Source organism: Parus major, chromosome 4, assembly GCF_001522545.3.
Source record: "Parus major isolate Abel chromosome 4, Parus_major1.1, whole genome shotgun sequence".
In the NCBI taxonomy this organism is placed as follows: domain Eukaryota; kingdom Metazoa; phylum Chordata; class Aves; order Passeriformes; family Paridae; genus Parus; species Parus major.
This window is the reverse complement of record NC_031771.1, coordinates 37,947,365-37,968,753: the sequence shown is the minus strand read 5'-3', so window position 1 is coordinate 37,968,753 and position 21,389 is coordinate 37,947,365. Positions and strand designations below refer to the sequence as shown.

The window sequence follows — 21,389 nt, the reverse complement described above, 5'->3', positions numbered from 1 at the left end:
ACCTCGTGGCTGCATTTTTGGGAGCAACCTGGCCAGCTGAGACATTTGTATAATCCAGTGGGACTGGGGATACAAGCAAGGGATAGAGGGACATATAAAACATTGTAAAAGTGCACACACAAAGGACTACAAAAGGTGGTTTAAAATAAACCTTAGTGAAAAAACAATTCCCTGCTGGATAATATGTGTCAGGCTGGTCCTGCAGACAGCCTGGCCTGCTACAGCTGCTGCCAAATACAGCACCTGCGTCCTTGTAGCTGAGGAAAATAAAGGACCACTTGTCCTACCTCTTTCCTCTGCACCCCGACTGCTGGAAACACGAAGGAAAACAGAAGGGAAGCTTATCTGTGGCAGAAGCTTGCATCCTGGTCTGCATCATTCTCAGGGGTTGTTTTAGGGTAATCAGACAGCTGCTGGGTTCTGCAGCAATTGTTGCCAGCTCAGCTTTAAGCTCGAAAGGCAGAGGAAATGTATTGCACAATCACAAAACAGGTTCTTCAGGTGACTTCCAGGGAGGCACAATGGGCTGCCTTTTCCTGGTTTTTTCATTGCAAGAAATCTGGAATCAGCTTTAGGTGTTTAAGCTTTGTCTGGGTGTCCAGTGAAAAAAGCACATACCCATTACCTCAGGGACAGTGTTTCAGATGGGCAAAAGGAAGAAATACAGGTTTAACAGTATGAGCAAGAACTTTAAAAACTGGCACTGACTTGGCTAGTTTGCAACTTAAGAGAAATCCAGGATCAAGGAAATCACCCAAACTCCTGAGCAGCACTTTGCCTTTGCACCTCGATATTCACATTAATTACTATGAAGTGAAGAATTTTACCGACTCACCTCTGCGGGCTTTATCCCCTTCTGTCTGGAAACATCCCACCTCTGCGCTAGTTTCGCAGCACACGAGAAGCGTGAGGAAACACTGCTCAGATGCAGAAGTGAAAGCGAAAGCGTGGCCGGGCGCGGCGAGGGAAGCGGCGGGATGAGCGTCCCCCGAGCAGCGGCTCCCCGGTCGGCACCGAGCCCTCCTGAGGTAAGGCTTTCAGAGGTGCTGAGGGTGGAGGTAGCTCCTAACCTCACAGCTGGGATGCCGCTTGTGCTTGCTGACCACAAGTAAACCGACTGAAACACACAGATGTGTCACAAATGAGCAGCAGCAGCAGCAGCAGCACACGATCCTATTCAAAACTCAGCTGCGATTTGTTCCTGGCTATTTCCAGTGTTTCTGAAAAAGCTCAGGGGCGTATCCTAAAAACTGATATCCCGACCGACAGATAACTAACATAGGAATATATTCGTTTTTTTAAAGTAGAAACAGCAACAATGTTTCCTCCAGAGCCATGTACCGTACTCCTCTTAAAAGCGAATTTGAATATGTGAGATAGTAATATATTTAATTTCTAAGAGAGAAAATAAAATATTCTGTACTTAAAAAAAAAAAAACCAAACCAAAACAACAACAAATGGACAAATTGTTTTTAAAAGTCCAAGTTAAAGTTGCAGCTTTCAGATACGTGTCCTCTTCATATTGTTTGTGAACCTGTGTGTCCCTGCTTTCCAAGGGACCTGACCATCAGTTTCCTGGAGGGGACCTTCTCGGTACCACCTTCTGGACAAGAAGTGCTATTGCTTCAACTACCTCGGCATTCATGAATATTCTGCAGAACTGGTCCTGCTATTTGTAGGACACACCAACAGCTGAGGTCACCTGACATTTTTAAGTAGTTGTGTGGTCCCCTCTTAAGTGAAGAGGGGGTAGCTGCATACTAACCCAGAAAAGAATAAAGTTGGTTTAATTCTTCATTTATTTTAGTACAGAAATTTTCAAAGCAACAAAACTCTTGCAAACATTTTGCAGTGTGATTTTCAAGAGCCAGCAATTTAGTGCAAGATACACTCTAGGGCATACAGAACCAGAGCAGATTCAGCAAGTATTTTTAAGGCAGACAGAAAAAGTGGATACATTTGTGCTTACTTCAGTGGTGTGCAATCTCATCAGGTTCCCAAGTTGCCATAACTCCACTGTGTAGCCTACTTTACACTATACTTATGTTTTCAAGTGCTGGAAAGAATATGACAGCACCTAAAGGAGGGCTCAGTCAAGCAATCCACATGTCCAGAGAATAATTTAGAAAAAAAGCAGCACAAAAGTTAGGCACGGCTCTCACACTGTGGTCAGAGTAAGCTTGAGGGAGGTGGTTCTGAATGGTAACAAAACACAGTCAGGCAAAATACTGGAGATGTAGCTATTTCACTTACATGTTTAAGAACAGAGTAGCCAGCTACTACACAGACCCAGCTTAAGCTTATCCAGTCCATAAACACGGAAGAATGAGGATGTACTTGCAGTATCTCTCGGAACACTCCCAGAGCTAGCATGCCACCAAAACTGAGTCTAGGAAAAAAGGATATTGTTGTAGTCAGAAACCACATGATCATGTCCAGGGAAGCTTTCTGGGAACCAGCATGTAATACCAACGAGATGAACGGGCCTCTGTTGATGAAACCGTTTATTCAGCATGGGAACGAGCTGTCCTTCAGAGACTGAGAGCTCCCAACAAAGGCAGAGTGATGGGTTTTGAGGGACAGAACTAGGGTGGAGTTCAGGGTCAGGGACCACTAGAAACACAGCAAGGGAGAGACCCCCAGGGTCTCAAACCCAATCAGAACTCCTGGGCCACCCCTCAGAAGGGGTTTGGGGTGGGACAACTTCATCCAGGGCTCACACGGCCCCTCCCTCAAAGCAGGAGGTCAAAATTCACACTAGCTTGGCTTACAGCCATGCCTCTCACGTGTACAATGCTTATCTGAAACTAAGTCTTTGCCTCCCTGAGGCACCTCACAACAGGAAGCCTGCTGATCTTACCTGATCTTCAGGTACGAAAGTGTATTAACTTAGCACATGGCTAATGGGACTTCAGTGTTTTCGTAAACTGCAAGTCATGCTGCAAGCATCAGGGAGAAGACCTAAAATGAGAGAAGGCATTCAGACACTTCCAATGACTATCAGCCACTCAAAAGGTGAAAGCATCTTTTGTTGTGGTTGGATTCAGACATCCTATGCAGCAATGGACAGGTTCATGGAAACAGAATTTAAAGATGTCTGGAAGTGAGAACAGCTACCAGGAGAAAGAAAGCAGGAAAGAGCAGACCTGAACACTAAAGGTTTCAGTCAAGTCTTGACAGGGGACTTCCTGCAACATCAAGGCAGCTAGAAGGGAGGACAGTGTGGCAGACACAGTTAGCTTGGATCTGCCTCCTGAGACAAGAATAGATGCTTCTCTTGTGATTACATGAATTTGGTTAAATTTAACTGTGCTGTTGAAGTGTCTAGCAGGCCATGTGACTTTTGGGTGCAATAGTTCCTCTAAGGCTGCTCAGTCAATACTGCTAATTACAAGTTGTAAAAATTAAATTACATTAGCTTTTTGTTGACACAAAAGTGGAAAAGAGTATGCAAAGTTTCATAGGCAGAATACGTTCATTACCATCTTCCCAAACCTCAAAGATGGAAGAATTTGCTTCCATGAATTTCTTTGTTTAATTCCTCTTGTGGAATAAAATAAATGTTTGTGAATAAAATCTGGGAACATGACCTGGGAAGGTAGCTGAGAACTCCAGCCATTGTTTGGGATTTAAGCTATTTTGTAGCCAGCCAAGAGCAGTCGCTCTGACTAAAGTGTTTCTCACCTGGAAGTAACATTCAAAATGCCAGTGAACATGCAGAGATAAAATACAGCATTGACTCATCAGTTTTGACACTGTAGTGTACATTTTTCTGATGTGTTGCACTGACTGTAAAGATCCACTGCAACCGAAGAATAGGTCACAAATACCTGAGAAGAACAGGTATCTGAAATATTCTGGCCTGTAAGAGCATTCACAAAAGCTCATTTCACTACAGTTAGGTTGCTTTGTTTAGCCTTGCCAGGAGGCAAATTAGAGAACTGAGAATTCCCCTCTAGGATGGATTCCTGTTCAAACACTACCTCTCCTCTCTTTATTGGTACAGTTACAACGGCAGCTTTTACAACCCTTTTCATTGCATCTTCCACTGCTCCAGCAATGATGCATCAGTACTAGCAGACATACTATGTCAGTGCCTTTACTTTTCATCCAGGGAATTCTAATCCTACAGAGAGAGCCCTGGAGCCGGACAAAAGAGAAGTCAGTAACTTTCAAGTTAACCTTTTAGACAGGGTTAGAGAAGGTCAAAATGTTTCACTTCATTATGTCACCATTTTATAAAAGAAGTTCCTCAATGTTTCATATTTGCAGCACTGGATTCATGTATATATAACTATTGCTCTTAAATGTTTTAACCTTTTTTCATAAGGAAGTAGTAAAGAAGCTAGAATTTAGGACTTAGATATATTGTGTTGAGGAAATATTTTTGTACCTCCAAGAACTCTCCCCAAAAGGTGACAGCCTTCTTAAAATCTTGTTCTTATCCAGATTTCACAAATAAGCGTGCATATTAAACATTTTTGATTTACAATAGTTTCTATTTAATCGTATCTCCCCAGAGTATTTAATTGTCTGGTTTCAGAATCCCTTCCTTTTTTGTTGTTCCCCCTTTTTCTGGCACATTGCCATGCACGTTTTCATATCATATTACCAACAAGAAATCTATATCCCAATGCAGGTCACATATAGTGGCTCCCATGCCAAGTGGTTTCACTGTGAACACAGCAATCTTCAATAAAGTAGAAATTCCATCACTTGATTTACACTTATGCTTGCAACACAAAGAGGAAACGTTAGGACAATCCTACCACTTTTAGGAATATTTTCTCACTATGCTCTGAAGGCATTGTAATCTCTGGCTTCTGAAGGTAACCTGTATTTAAAAGAGTCACGGCTGCATTGTAGCTTTCCATGTACTGAAATATCTATCCAGTATCTTTTTTGCATTGATTTTTTTCCTGAGGAATCTCTGTAGCCTCAAAGCCCAAAATGCTCAGATTCCCTTTGAGCTCACAGAAGGTAAGATGCACAGAAATAAGTAACTGTGAAAGCACACAGACAGTCCACACTTTTTAATTCCTCATTCCCAAGAAGTACTTGGCTATTCTGACAGCTGACTTCAAATCCAAAATTGCTTGTTTACAACGGCCCAAGTATGTGTCTTGTCCACTCTTATTTTCTGATGTCTCTCATGAAAATATGGAAATAGCAGCAGTAAGTTATTCTTTAGGTTGTTTTTTCCTCATGAAAATAAATATATTTTAAACCCTATCAAATTTCAGTGCAATGAAAGGAAACACTCTCAGCTGCCAAGGATTAAAAAGTTCCTAAGATGTATCACAACAGCCTCAGTATCACAACATGAGCTGCTACGTCTAATTTCCCTTACAAGGTAGTAAGCAAATAATGAGCATGCTTTTAAATGCAGTGAATACTGATTGTGAGCCTTCCAGAAATCTCGCTGTTTACATGGACTCCACACAGATGATCCTTCTTCTGTGTACTCCACCTAACTGTGTGGGATTTTTGGCAATGCTCTGTTTTATTTTGAGGAATTCAAGGATATTCACACATTGCTCTCAATACAACTTTGTTTAATTTGCCTTTGATAAACTACTAAAATCAATACAATGCAGTTTTAGTTACAGGATCGAGATTGATGAGCAGGAGAGCCAAAGAAATTGTAACAGTCCTTATAAAACCAGATTCTGGTAGCTGGGGAACAGCTACTTGGACAAAGTTTTTGAAGAATACCAAATAATTTCAACTTCCTTATTAAATTTTGACATGTTAGAATTTGTTTTAGTAGTGGTAAACGTGGTGTATGTAATCTTAAATGTAACAAATATAACACAAAAATTATGAACTCAGTGAAAGTATAGGATGAAGTAACATGATTCAATGTTTTTAAACAAAACTTTAGTTCTACAGGTGTTTAAAATTCCTAGTTTTCATTCTGAATACAAGTGAACACAGCAGCTATTAGAATCCAAAAAAAAAGCTTTTTTGGGTGCATTTTTTACAGAGCCTTTATAGCCCTCTCTTTGCTAGATGAACAGAGTTATAAAATTGTTCACAGAGAAGAAAAAAAAGGTCAATCACAACTGCTAGCAAAAATAGCAGGCTTTAACTATAATCTTGTTAGATTGAAATATGTAGACCTTGTTAGATTATTACCAAATTTGTCTGCAGACCTTAAACATCTGGTCTTTTTCTAAGATTAAGAATGTGAAAACTTTTATCTATAAATAAAACATAGAACAATATGTTTCAATTCCTTCTCCTAGTCAGAACAATGGCACAAAAAATAGAGAAGTGTGTCTTATTGTAACTGGCTAAATAAAATTCTAGGTTTAACAGTTGATACACATTTATAATTTCATTTAATTAGTATGTCAAGTTTTATGTAAGTAGTGGAAATATTACTACTATGGACAGAAATGTATGTATTAAAATATGTGAAATTCAAGAAAACATTTTAAAAACAAATTGTATAGCGTTGGGCCTGGTTCAATGTCTTGAAGCTAGAGACTATTACAATTTTTTTACTGTATTGCACAAGATGCATTCCTTGAGGTCAGTTTCTTCTTGCCTACAGCTTATTGCTTTGAGCATACAAAATAAATTTGTAAACATTTGTTTGTAAACACAAATAGGCATTTGCATATAAATATGTTCCCCTGCATGGTAATAGCTCTGCTGTTCTCCATTAACCACCCTGATAAGTGGATTTAATTACCTAATGCTCCAGTAACTTGGCTGTAATTTTGACCCAGTGGGGAATTTAATGGAATAACAGCATAACATTCAGACTAATTTGCATTAGGGAAAGTAAAACCGCAGAACAATGTTGAGGAAGTGCAAGTCACCACTCTGTTTAGCACAACTAAAACAGCATGTCTGTAACATTGGAAACTGGTTATCTGTAGGAGTTTTATTTCATAAAGTATCAGGAGGTGCTTGATGATGATATACATGGGCAGTAAAGACAAGAAGAAGTCATACAGTGTGTTGTGCATCTATGCAAACAACAGAAAATGAGATACAGAGTTTATGCACATAAAATATGGGTCCTTGTTGCAGTGAGGAGAGCACCCCAGACATGCAAAGACATAAGGAGCATAAGGACCAGGGATCAGAACAGAGCATATAGAAAAACTCCATCTAAGACTGGCATCTTGCTGCACATCAGTTTACATTGGGTGAATTCTGACCTAATTTACCAGAAATAAGGATTTATCATTCACTGCTAGTAACACAGGAAATATGCAAGATGACCTGACGATTAAAGGTCAACACAGAGACTCCTTGAACCTGTTTTTAATATCCATTGAAACATTGTGTTATGCAACCAATTGCTGATAATTGTTAATTTAAAAAAAAAAAGACACCTAGAGCTAGAAAGATTCTTCAAGAGATGATTTTACATCCTTCAGAAAATCTTGGCAACTAACACAGCCAAATAAACCAAATAAGTGAAAGTGCACGTCATTGGGATCTGCTTCCTGCTTTTACAGACAGTCTAGATCAGGACGATCTCCCAAACATCTGCACAAGCCACTGTCACAGACCATGAAACACTACCTACAATATAAGCAGTACAAAGTGAAGGGCAAAGAGAATATTGCACAGGGAAAGTGCAGGAGTGAAGAACACACATTGACAATGGTAACATCGCACAGTGAAAAAATTTGTTATAGACTTGTCTATAATGAGTACAGTGCAAAGAATTATTAGAAAAATTTTCACATGAATCAAGACATTACCTCCTGTCAATTGATAGCTTGCTTATGGTTTACAGATATTATACCACACACTTTTCTGAATCTCTGTATTGATGAGCAACTGAGTAATTAAGGCATTACTTTTCCAGGAAACTAAAGTTATTTTTAACAGAAGAATTTTAGATTTTAGAATCCCTGTATTCCATTTCTCCAAAATGAAAATGTAACATGTAACATGTTAATCTACTGGTTGTGATCATGTCATTCACATTATGCACAGTTGAAAACTGTCTTTTAAAGAAAGGCAAGTTTATAGACTTCTTGCCATTTGATCAATAGAAAACAAGTAAAAACTAGCACTCTGATATTTTTCTGGATGTGAAGATACCCTGAAAAGCATTTACAGATTTAGTTTATTATTTATTGTTAAGGTTTCAGTTCTGTTTTTGTTTATTGGATGATGAAGGCAGGGCTGCTCATTTGGAAGGAGAAAGCAAGTGTAAAGCAACAGACAGCAACAGGAAATTATGAGAAGAGCATTAAAAAGTTCTGTGAAAATCTGTTGCATTAATGTTTTAGCACTGCAGTCTGTAGAAGCAATACACAGAGGAAAACAAAAAGGGGGAACTTGCCAAGCAGTGCTTTCTGGACTGTCTGGAAGCCTTCTGAAGCAGAAGTTTCTGTGTGTGTCTTGCATGCTGAAAGATTTGAGGAAGATTTGGTGAGTTTCACCAACCTGCAGCTTATTGCCCTGACATCACTACTGAAGATGAGGAAAGTAAACCCAGAGCATGTATTTGACCTTGGAGCCCTTCCCTATAGAATACAGCCTTTTTTGATTGCTTCAACCTTATTGTAAGTTCCTTAAAATCTTGGGCTTCCATATTTATACTGTTTCTGATCATATGCACATGTGAAAATAGTATTTTCACACAAAGATCATTGGCAGTTTAAATTTACAATATAGGTTGACCTTCTGAAGATCATGTATTAGGCTATAGGAGCATCTTACATCCTTTCCCTACTACTGGCCAAATGAATAAACAAAACACATGAGTAATTTCTTATCAATTGTCCAAAGATTAAGTCTACAATTATAATTCTGCCATTTTCTGCATCTGTCTAGTTAAGAGCTCCAACGTTTTGGACATTTTGGAAATTAGGTGAGAGATGAAGTCTCAGTATATCTAAGTAACTTCAGTTTAGCATGCATGGCTATGTCAAGCATAAAGTATAATCCATACTGTGGAAATAAAATACATTGGCTGTGTTGTCTGAAAGGGACTTCACATCAGTTTTTCCTTTTTAATTACACCACACAAGTTAGGTGTTGTCTTAAGTTCTTCATGCCAGATTGCTTTTGATCACACTGAGAAACACTGTAAAATGAGGGTCATCTATCTATATAAACATGACCATAAATCAAATTAATTTCTCTTCAACTGAAGTTCAGCATCTAAAATCTATATAGCTAATATTTGTACCTGTAATGAAAACAAGTGCATGTGTAAGTAGCATCAACCAGAGTGTCTCAAAACTGTTATTTGTATCCTCCAAACTACATAATTTAAGTTTCTCTAACTGCTAAGAATCTACTTCGGAAGTGATCTCCCTTACAGTACTTTATAAGCAGACAATTGATACTGCATCTCCTCTGATTTGAATTTCTTGTGTTAACAGTCTTGAGGGGAAAAAAAGCCCAAACAAATCAAAACCTTAAATTAAAAGCACTGAAACAAAAAACAAGCTTTTCATTTGGAGAATCCATAAGAGGTAGTAAAGACAGAAGATTTGATCCCACATATGGACACTACCTGTCCAAATACATAAGCAAATATTGAACAGGTTTCTTGAAATTCCTTGAGATTTTTAGACCTGAAACTATTAGTCACTGCTTTTCTAGGGCTAATAATTGAAATACAAATAGATTGATAAAAAAATAATAGAATATTTTTAAATTTTTTTTGCACTTCATTATTTAGCAACTGAATTAATAATGGAACTATGATAAATATTTTATTTTAGGTACTTTTATTATAAGAAAGTTAGGAGAAATGCATTGATTCACCTTTTCTGTATAAGAGAGTAAAATAATTTCAAAAACATAGAGCGGCAATTGGTGATATTGGCACTATTCCACCCCACCCCTTCCAAAGAAAGCTATTTATAACAGGAAATGTCACATTCTATTATTTTGAAAGACAGCATTGAAGTATCATGTTAGCAGTTGCACTTACTCATGAAGAGGTCAAATTTGTCAGGGTTTAGAATTCTCAAAGAGCACCACTAGATGTCAGCATTAACTTTCTGCAAAATGCTAACCAACCAGTTGGTTTCTATTTAGAAATCAGTACCAACCCTGAAAGTAGCTCATGAATTCCAAAGTTCGTTGTGGAAAACGTGGGGTTTTTTAACAGTTTAGCACTTTTTTAGCAGTCTGCTCCTCCAGCTGCTTCAGAATCGGCTGCATGGCTGGCACAACTCAATTTGTTGAATTAAATTTAGAATTACAAGAATTCCACAGTCTTATCCCTGGTAACTGAACATTTCATATGCATAGAATGAATCATTTTATTCAGCTAATAGAAAGAAACAAAAAAAAACCCCAAAAAACAGGACCACAGCCTATAGAATCTGGTATATGTATTGCAATCACTGCTCCTAAGCCACCTGCTGCTGCTACTGAATTTACCAGAATTTTATCCAAATAACATAAGGAGTAACATATGGACAGAACTGCACTTTAACAGTTTTATAACAGACTACATCCTGTAAAATTCAGAGGTGCGTCATTATGACAGTGAGATACCTAAAATACATGGCTTATTATTCCTAAGATACCAGCCTTAACCTTCCCTAAGTCTTCCCACAAGCTATTCATAGAACTTTCTGGTGGTGGATTAATTACAATTATGAAAAAAGCAAACAAAAAAACAACAACAACAGCAAATCAGAAAGCACTTGAAAGACTTTTTTTGGCAACAGACAAAGCACCTGGGAATTTCTCTTCTGATTCAGCTAAGTGTCCCTTCTATCAGCTTTCTTTACTTCCTGACATGAGGATATATGCCTTACAAAAATGCCTTTGACCTGGTTTTTCCTTCTGAATTCTTGTACTAATTTGTAGAAGAAAGCAGATCTGAACACAAAGTGTGAAAATTCACAGTGTAGGAACACTTGCTATTGGAATCTAGACTTTAGCACTGCTTATCAAAGCCAGCAATGAAATCTATTCATACACAGTAATGATAAGTTGTTTTGAATTGGCAGCACAGCAGGTAGTGGAACATCTTTGTACTTAAATTTCAGTACAGGTTACTGTATCTAAGAAGACATGAATTGAAGACAGAAATGATGAATAATTTTGATTTAGTACTTTTGTTCCAAGCAATGTCAGTAGGAAGTCATGGTATTAATTTTGTTTCAGAGAAGGGTAAGGGAAACGTGTTTTACAAATAGTATGCAGATCATAAGAAATTCTGTCCTTTGATGTTCCCCTACAGTGTAAGCCTGGGCTGGCTATTTTACTACCCTTTTATTATTTTCTCTATTCTATAGGAAGAGATTAAATTAGGTCTCAATATTTACAGCAAACATGGGCACCTGCAGATAGAATATACTGCATATTATCAGCTGCATTTGTTTGTGCAGCCAGGACTGAACAGCCTAGAATAGAACTGGTTTTCCAAATCAGTTCCTTCCATGAGATTTTTCCCACCTGTATTGAACTGGCCATGAAATCCAAGGCCTTAACAGCTTCCTTAAGCAGATTATTTTATTGCTATTTTCTCCATTCTTTCTTGTTCCATGGAAAAGACTCTTACAGGTAGTTGGGTATTGTGTGAATTAAGTTTTAATCCTTTAGCACAGAGAGTATCTGAATTTATAGAGCACCTGACAACCTTAAATTCTGGACAGTGGTGTTAGTGCTGGTTGAAATATTCAATTTTGAAATGCAAAAAAAATCTGCATAAAATCCCCAATGCAAGTGTTACAGTCCTTGCAAGTTCTATGGTCCAGGAGCCCTTCAGGGTGTGGAGCAGCATTGAGCTGTCTTACCTGAGTCACAATGGCTGGACATATCCAAGCACACAGCAAAACTGAGTCAAACAGTGCTCCCTTGAGCTATACTCTTTAACTTCCAAATCTTTTCTGCTGCCAAGGCCATTGCAATAGATGCTCAGGAAACAAAAAGTAAGAGACAGCAAGTCCTTGAAACTGCAAATAAAATCACTTTTGTCAAGAAGCAAGAGAGTTCACGGCAGAGTTCTGTAATTTGTCTACTTTGTAAAAAAGTGCAGAGGTGAACTGCAAAAAAAATTTTTAAATTCTGGAGGGAGACAAAGTATTTATAAACATAAAGGAGTTCTAATCTTTTAATTGTCTATTGAGTTACCTGGATAAATTTTTGCCTACAGTTATTAGGAAGAAAAAAAAAAAGGATAAATTTCACAGAATCCAGGATCTTAAAGCTGAAATGAGTGTTATGCCCTGAAAAAATGTCTTTTCAATAGGCAGTATTTACTTTAAGTTAAACAAGTACAGAGAGGAATCTAGTGCAGACCAGCAGATCTCACCAGTATTGCCAACTGGAACCATGACACACACATAATTTAGATTCTCAGAAAAACTTAGCTTGGCTTGAAATTGACCTTACATCAGGAGTAAAACTTTGGGCTAAGAAAGCCTTCTTTTGCATGTAAGTCCAATTAAGTTGACAGCTGGAAGCTCTTACATAAATATGACAACTAATGAATAACCTTCCCTCCAAACAAGCTGAGATTGTTTTGGGGTTTTTTTGTTTGTTTGTTTGTTGCTTTTTTTTTAAAAAAAGATAATTATTATTAAAATTATAGCTTTAAACACAAAACAGTGGGACAAGCAAGAAAGCTGTGGATCAGGAACACCAAATATACAGAAAATTTTTGTATGTTCTTTTTATGTTTTAAAAATCCTCATGTATTTTTAAATTATCTCATGCCTCCTTATTACAGAGATACTTGTTTTTACATTCTCAGAGCAGCTATTCAAAAGCAATTTCTCTCCATCTGAAGGCATTCCCCTCACAATATTGACAAGGTCAGTGAGGTGCACAGGAAGTCATTTGCTGAGTAAGTGCTAGTCATGCAATTTACAGCTGCTTGGATGAGCTGTTTTAATTTACGGCACAGTTTTTTGAGTTGTCAACCTGCTTCAAAGAAAAATGCTTGAATGATTCCTGTCAATATTGTTGTATTCTCTCCACTAGTGAGAATGTTATCCAGATTTTTAATGCCAGATATAAGTAGGATTGTAGTTTTATGTATACCAGAAACTAGAATAGGAAGTAGTGCCCACTTGTTTTTTACAGCCACTTTTCATCCCTGTCATGTGTAATATGAGATGAAGAAATAATATATTAGAGCTCTGGAAGCAGTTCAGGGACATAATTTAAAGAGTGATTAATGCTGTTGCACGGACAGGATCTCCTTAATCACTTGGATACAGAATAGACCGTGACTCTTCAAAAATACTTATATCAGACATTAGAACACTGTTCTCTGCCAGTTACCCTGCTTTGTTTCACAGAAGTTTTACATCAACAACTTGAAAATTTGGAAAAGGGAGGGGGGGGAGGTCAAAGGATATCAAAAAAATGATTAGTTCTCTTAAGCAAATAAAACATTGTGTGCATAAATACATTCCTGAACAGTGCCTGGAAACACATCACAGAAGGGTCCTCTAATAAAGTAATCATATTATTCATTAACATTTAAAAACTATTCCAGCACACTGCTCTGTGGTATGTTCTCAGCCTGCTTTGCTGCAGTTAAGAAAAAGGTCCAGGGTTCATAGGGGAGGGCTTGTAAGCAGCTCACAAACAACGTGCTTGAAATTCCTTCCTTTTGTAGCAGGAGTGCAAAACTACAGTTGAATAATCAAGCTATTGAACTAGGATTTATGCCAAAAAGACTAATTTGTAAGCTGCGTCCAAAGTGTCTGGGTTTGAAGTGATTTGCATATTTCTTCCTCTGTTATTCTAGGAATGCTATGGGAAACTTGCTACCCCAGGTCTCAGCAGTAGGTTTCTCATGCATACCTTTCCAAACTTGTCTTTGGAAACATGAAAGCAATGAGTGTGACAAGCATCAATGTTATATTCGTGTAGCTTATGAATACAGGTATTCATGGTTTCTAACTTGAAATTTCTTACGATGTACAATGGGATTCTGTTTATCTGGGTCACATTAAAAACCAATCTTAATGATTTATGCAAAAGCATAAGGGCTGTTATAAACATAAATAATGAAAGTCTGCCAAATGTTTATGTGCCAAGATAAAAGGCAGTCTTATAGCTGTGAAATAGGAAATAGAAATGACACTCATCAAATGCTGGGCAGCCCTGGGCATTGCCCAGCATAAACTTATTATTCAGTACCTTCTACAAAGCCTGCTCTTGTAACTGTAACTGAGCAAAAGTAGAATTTGACTGTGACACTTCAGTATTCACATTATGGTCCTTATTTCACTGCATAATAAATTCACTAATTTAGTCATGGGAAATCATTAAGCTACCAGCTTAAGTCACTCATCCCTATGAAATTACTTTCAAATGCTACTTTAAAGAATGGACAAGAATTATGGCAGAAGTGTTCACTTAGTTCCAGTCAAATTGTATTGAATGGGAAAGTTAATGCACTGCAGTGGATATTCAGTTTCAGTAAAAGAAACAAGCAAGCTAGGCACTAAAGGCACAGTTGGATAAGTCTTTTTTTTGTTTCCTTCAACCCCTACATACACACAAGATGTATGTTTTTCCAGGGTTTGACATTTTACCAGGATGTTTTGCTTTTGATGTATTTTACTTCTTGTTTAAGCTATTATGTTTGTATCTCCTACACAGACTGAAGCAGAATCCATTGGAAAGAGAGTGGAAGATGTGCTGAGGTTCCTGTGCTGGAGGACAAGTGAGCATTCCTAATGGAAAGAAGGCTCAGGACACTGCAGAGTGTGTCAAAGTGCTGCCTCACTGCACTGACCTGTCAAGCACCAAGAGCAGGGAACCTTTCTAGTGCAGAGTGTGGTGGGGAATGTATTCAGTCATCCTTGGTGGGTCCCAGGGATGCTAAAAGATAACGTTTTCACTCTCCTTGTCACCACCTCTTTTCACTATCAACCTTGTGCTGTGAAGAACCCTCCTTTAGCCACAGTCCATTCATGGGGTGGAGTTACAGACCCTTAACTTCAAAGCACAGTAACTTTAAGTTAGTCCTCTGAAAAATCATCCTAATAAGACTTATACTGTAAAGACAGCCTCATGCTGTTTACTTATAATTTTGAGTAAATATACCCACTAACTGGTTAAAAATGCAAAAGCTTCTTCCTGTGCATTTAAACTGATGCTTGAACATTTCAATTTTCTTGGTGCCATTGTTATTTTTTACTTTAGAATGTCTCAGAAAGATGCTTTCACAAAGGTTTGATACCATGTTTATCTGCAGAAGACAGAGCAATCTAACAATCAAATTCTTTGCAGCTTGTACAGTATTTGATGAATTTTTTTGGTATTTTTTAATTGATCAGCAGGTTTTTTCCAGAGCTTTGCTGCTTAACCAAACTCACGCTTTCATTAATGTGTAATGCACTGAAGTTAATTTAGGGCCTTAACATAAGAACAATCATCTTGTTTCTTGACAGCAATGAAGACATATTAAGTCTTCCCCAGCTACTCAAGATCTCTGTTACAAATCTGTTGTTGCGACAAATACATATGTTGTGGCAAATGCAACCTAGATGGCTTTTAAACTCTTTAACTTTCATTTTGAAGTTTGAAATGCTCTTGCAATGACATACAGCAAAGAAATATTTTATTTATGACTCTATTGCTATCCTGGATCAAGCATTAGTAAAAGGAAAAATATCTTTATAGATGCAGTATACACACATGGCCAGCAAGGATAGAACAGAGACATTACAACTAATCACTCGGACTAGAAGCATAGCCTAAGCTCATGACCAATGGCTGCATGAAAAAACAAAACAATCACAAGAAGCTGATTTTAGATATCCTAAACAGGACATTTATGGGTTTTTTTGGACTGAATTTTAAGGGTGGTTTTGGATAAACATAACCTTTGCAGAAGCCAAAAGCCAGTCATGAGGTTTGGAAAGAAGTATTCAAAGATCATTGCTTGAATGGATTTTGGCAGGGTCAAGGCAAAATTCCAGCAGTACATACCACCAGTGCCACCCACTTGCAGCACTGCACAAAAAGATTTAGAAAATAAAATCTGGGAGAGGGACTTTGTACAAAACTACCAGCCCTCACTTGCAAACTGCATTTTCCAGGAAGTATTAGGGAAATACATGGTGAAATTAGGATACAGTCACTGTCTACATAAACTCATTTTACATCTGTACCTACCCACAAGTTTTGATTGAAGGTTGCAGTATTTAGAGCTGGCGAAGTCATGATTTTCTTTTCTGATTCCCATAGTCCTGCCAAAATCCAAGCCATTTTGCTATTGAAGCTTTATGTAATCTCTAAGAAAAACAGTCTTTCAGTAGAAATACTTTTTAAGGCTAATCCTGATAATCCAAGGGATGTGCAAAAATCCTTCACCTGAGGAGGAACAACCCCAAGTACCCAAGCACACAGGGGTGCATTTGAATGGAAAGTGGCATGGTAGCAGCAAACCTGGAGATCTCCATGGAAAACAAGTTGAGTCCAATCTGTGCAGCAAAACATGCCAACATCTTGAGTTGCATTAGCCAGCAGGCTGATGGAGGCAGTTCTTTCCCTACACTCAGCACTGCTGAGACCACAGTCTGGGTTCCCTGGGTACAAGACAGACATAGACATACCAGAGCAAGGGCAGTAAAAGCAATTAAAGGATTGCAGTGTTTTTCACACAACAGTTTGAAAGTACTATGAATGTTCAGCCTGGAGAAGTATCTAATGGGAGCATGCAGATTTTGTACCAGACTGTTAGTGGTAGCCAGAGAAAGGATAGAAATTTTTTAAACCAAAAAGTTTTTACTTAGGGTGATGAAACACTGGAACAGCTTTCAGAGGTTATATAGTCTCCATCCTTGCAGATATTCAAGATCAGACTGGACACAGCTAATGTCAAGCTCCTCTACATGACCTTCCTTTGTACAGAGCTTTGAGTAAATAGTCTTCAGAGGATCTTCCATCTTCAATTAGGACTTCACAGGATCCATTCCAGAGAGACCAGGCCAACTTAGTTTCTTTTTAATGTGTTTTACTTGGTCAAATCTGAGTTTGATTAAAGGAAAGCACCAAATGTGCCACTTACTATGAAAGCAAATTTCAGGCTCCCCTTTACTTTATATGAGATACAGGAAAATATTTGCTGATAATATTGTTAGAAAGCCATGAGCCTTAACTGAGATCTTTACACAGTACTGATGAGAAACTGAAACAGCCAATGCCAATGCATTTATTTATACATTTAAGCATTATCAAGCATGCATTTAAACAGAGACTGGACTACGCAATACTGCAGAAAACCCAAATGAATTGGTGCATGGGGTAGTTTACCTTTGTATTCAAATTTAGATTTTAAATGTACTTAGTCTTATTCCACTAGAAACACGGTAGAGTCATTAATTTGAAATCAGGGATTAGCATCTGCTCCAACAGAGTCTAAAATTTTTGCTGTAACACATTTGTATTGCACTGGTAGCCTAGGGTGGAGAAATAAATACCCCTTACAATGTCTGGCAATAGGTAAGAATTAGAAATATGACCTAAAGTGTGGTATTTTAAGCTCTGCAGTCCTCTATATAATTTAGAAGAGGGAATAAGCTATATAGTGCTTCAATTTAACTAGCCAAAGCTGTTAATACTCTTAATGTCCTGAAATGACAGCTTCTGTTGACTGTTCTCTCTGTCAGAAGTGCTGGATCCAAGATTACTTTGCCTAGAACAGCTTCTGATCAGCTCTGAGTATAAATGCCAAGAGGACTCATTAACATTCTTTGTCTTATAGTGTCACTCATGTAGAGGTCTTCAGAGTCATCTTTAAAGAAATGAAATATTTAAGAACATACAAATTAACATCAGTAAAAGAAAATGTCTACTGGCATTTTCTTGCTGCAATTACCTGTGTACTAGGAAAAGGTAAGGGAGCAAGAAGGCTTCCTCCACTGTCATTCCACTCATCATTTTAGCTTTCAACTAAAATGCAGGGAAAATGAAACTATATAGTACATAGCAAACCCATAAAATTAGTGTATTTAAATCAATATTATAGTATTAGTAGACGCTTAGATTTTTTTACTTATATGTAAGTGAAAATAAAAAAATAAATTTTTTTTTAGGTAGCAAATAAATTCAAATAAATTATGGGTTACATGTTTAATTTTGACACTCTTCCAAATATACTTATTATGTACTCCAAATGATGCATGCACACATGAGAAAAATATGATCATGTAATAGAATAAATTTCTTATACTGGCAAAGCCAAAAGAATTACTGAACTTTAAACACCTGATGTTTCAATAGAAGCAAACATATTTACTATAAAGTTTGATTTACATCCTTTAATTCCTCCTAAAGAAACTGATAATGTAACTCCTTCACAGGAAACTGTAATATGGTTGGTCTTCTTAATAAACAGCAAATGTTTAACTCTGACCATTCTGCCACACAGCAGTAAGCAGCCAATGCATGCGTAAGAAATCTAATGTTTGTTTTAGAGCTGGACATCTCTTGTTCCAACTCTTCTGAGCTGATATAAGCTATTGACTCTTCATGCTGGACCTGAGAGTAAAAGTAGAGGAAACAGAGCTTTTCTCAGGATTCTGTTGCTCTAGAACTTCATGGATGCTCCAATAAATGAAGAACCTCATTTCAAGTGACTGATAGTACTGACCAGGCTGACAATACTTACTGAGCAGAGGAAAATTAAAACTATTTCGTTCATTCAGCAGCATTTACTGAAGTCTGTTGCAAGCAGTTCTACAGGACCTCAAGAGAAAACTTTGCAAGACTTCTTTTCAACAAAACCTGATTGTGGGATGGTAATAGCCCTCTACCCAGTACCTTATTGTATTGTAAAGGCTCAACACAGCCCTGTTGGAATCAATGGAAGTTATACCCATTTGCATCAGCAAAGGATCTGGCTGCAACTATTTAGTGATCAACAGCAGCTCAAGTATATTCTAAAGAACTTGTTTGTTTTGCATTCTCTCGACTTTGAAAACTGCTCAGTTCATGTATAAAAACTTGCACTGTTCAGGAACATGGATCTATTTGCAAGAGGTGACTCATGCTTTTGCTGGGGACAGAATTAAAAGTAAAACAAACTGAACTTAAGTTAGAAAGGAAATAAACACTGGCAGACAAAACTAAAAGGCTCACTGATGTCACGCTATTAAGTCCTAGAAAATTACTCTATCATTCTACTGCCTGAGCCTAGGATTCTTTCCTTTCTTCTTAATCTCACTTTTTGGACATTATCCAGCTTACTTGATTCACCTCTCAACTTGTATCCTCTGACAATCTTTAGAAAAATAAGCCCTTTGGATTTTTTCCCCCCTTTCTTCTTGTTGCCAAGGATTCTGTTTAAAAAGCATGCTTGCTTGACTTTCAGGAATTTGCACCAATATAGAATGGCGATGAGTTACAGCATGTTCAAGAAATGCACTCACTTCCAAGCACTGAAAGAACTGATGACCAACAAGGCAGCTGCAGTATTATGGTGCATATATATTGCACCACTGCCTTTTTATCAGCAAGGAGGTTTATAAATATTTAGTTGTATTTGTTTGAAACTAACCAGCTAAGATCCCAATAAGCCTGACAAATATTTCACTGTGTGTTACCAAGTAAAATATTACAAGCCAGGTGGATATGAAAAGTATGTCTGGAAAGTTAACAAACTCCTGCTTAAAAACAATATTGCAAGGGATTTCGGTAATTTTTCATGATAATCCTCTAAGTAATTGGGCATGCTGTCAAACATTAACTTTCAAGGTCATGTCTATGTATTTTATATTCCAACATTTCTCACTAAGCTCAAGCATAAATCAGACTTTCTGTCTTTAAGGGAAAAGGAGGAAGGGAAAGAAACCAGAAGAGACAGAGAAGCAGCCTTCCTTCAATTTTTTGCATCACCTAGGACAGCAACCTGTGCTTTCCACAAAGTGGGATTATCCTATGCACCTCACTTGACTAAGGTTTGTCCCCATGTCTTGTCCTGGAACTGTCTTTCCCTGTGGAAAGTTACTAAACATTTCCAGCAGAAATTTTTGATCCTGAAGATCCCAGATCCCTGGACACAACTTGAAATTAGATTAATATCCTTGCCAGCCATTATTTTACTTCTGACTGAAGTGCTCTCAGACTTTCTATCTTGACACTCAAAGACTCCCTGAAGAACAATTTTTTTTTTAAAAGTCCTTTCAGTTTGTTTGGTTTTTTTTAAGTTTGAATTTTCTGCTGGAAATTCTCTCTAAACACACATCCTGCTTCATATTTTAAATATTCACTTGCATGCCATGAGGAAAAATATTGCTGCAAGATATCAGATGAAGTGTGTTTTTCAATGCACCATTTCTCCAGTCACTCCAGTGTATGAACAACATCAGCTAGTGTAAATTTCACTAACATCCCTTTGGTTAATGCCCACTGCTGTATGGCCTTTGGCCACTAAATATGTTCAATGGCAAATGCTTGGTGCATGGACTTAGGTGAAAGGCACTAGAAAATTCCTTGGCCTTAAAGCTTCTCATCTTCATTAACACAACTTCCCTTTCCCCGGCATCTATCTTTTTATAATCCTGATTAAGAATAATGCTTCAAGTTTATGGTGCAATTAAGACACTGATAGTCAAATGGATTTCTATTGGGTTAGAAGCAGATTAAAAATCTGGTTCAGAACAACACTCTTGTCTAAAGATGAAGTTTTTAATGTTAGTTATCCCACTGTCAGATGTATTTGACTTCCCAACACCCTACCCACCTCAAGAGTTTTGTGTAGGTAGCTTCCCTTATTGTGAACACAGCTTTAATGTAATAAAAAGGAATCCACCTTCCTGCTAAAATTGCCAGTTATGGAGATTAGAATAATATACCTCAGTTTTTCTCCCATCATGTCACAAACTGCTGTGTATGTACAGTACAGAACATTTACAGAACATTTTCAGAAGAGATGTGCTTACTGCACAGACTGCAAAACTCTTCACTACTTCATTTTGGTCTTTGGCAGGGACAGAAGATCAAGACTCAGTCAAATACGCAGCTACCATCAGAATATGGATTTGGCCTGTGGCTCATTCCTTTACCAGGACAAGAAATTCTTGGATGGTCAAAAGCAAGGTGGAAGCCAGGTGAATTACTTTGGCAGCCTGGGATGTGGTCCATAGACTATTACATCACTATATTTATCTAAGTGTAAAGTTATGCAGGGAGTACAAGCAAACACCTGGGCATAGATAAAGCCTACTAAGAGCTAACAAGATCTTTCCCTTTTTGCTGGACTCAAAGCTTTCATATTTTTCTATTGTCCAAATTATATAAAATATTCCAGATTTCAGTACTACAGGTTATGAATTTTTTTTTCTTTCCCATTACTCTTGAGGAACTTCAATTTTTCCTTCTAAATAGAATCTACTAAATTAAGTGTTGTGCAGGAAAAAACACACTCAAATAAAAAGCACTTTCCTACCCAAAATAAATGAATATGAATTTA

At 37.6% G+C, this 21,389-nt stretch overlaps 1 protein-coding gene and 1 long non-coding RNA gene across 4 annotated transcripts in view; one reads left to right on the top strand and one right to left on the bottom strand.

The window, feature by feature from the left end:
* The window catches only part of TLR3 (toll like receptor 3), an 11,664-nt gene extending 10,643 nt beyond the window's left edge, over positions 1 to 1,021 (bottom strand). The window contains exon 1 of one of the 2 annotated variants that reach the window (XM_015624063.3): positions 836 to 1,021. The gene's annotated coding sequence lies outside the window, so the exon portion shown is untranslated. Of the gene's footprint in view, positions 1 to 287; positions 807 to 835 lie in introns of those variants that run through there. The other variant, XM_015624062.3, reaches the window with a different exon arrangement.
* On the top strand, positions 940 to 21,389 carry LOC107202956. Of its 2 annotated transcripts, none has more exons than XR_001520932.1 (4): positions 940 to 1,028; positions 14,570 to 14,633; positions 19,746 to 19,875; positions 20,907 to 21,389. It is a non-coding gene; the product is annotated as an uncharacterized LOC107202956 (long non-coding RNA). The 2 variants fall into 2 exon arrangements; XR_001520931.1 differs by having other exon boundaries at positions 14,570 to 14,775.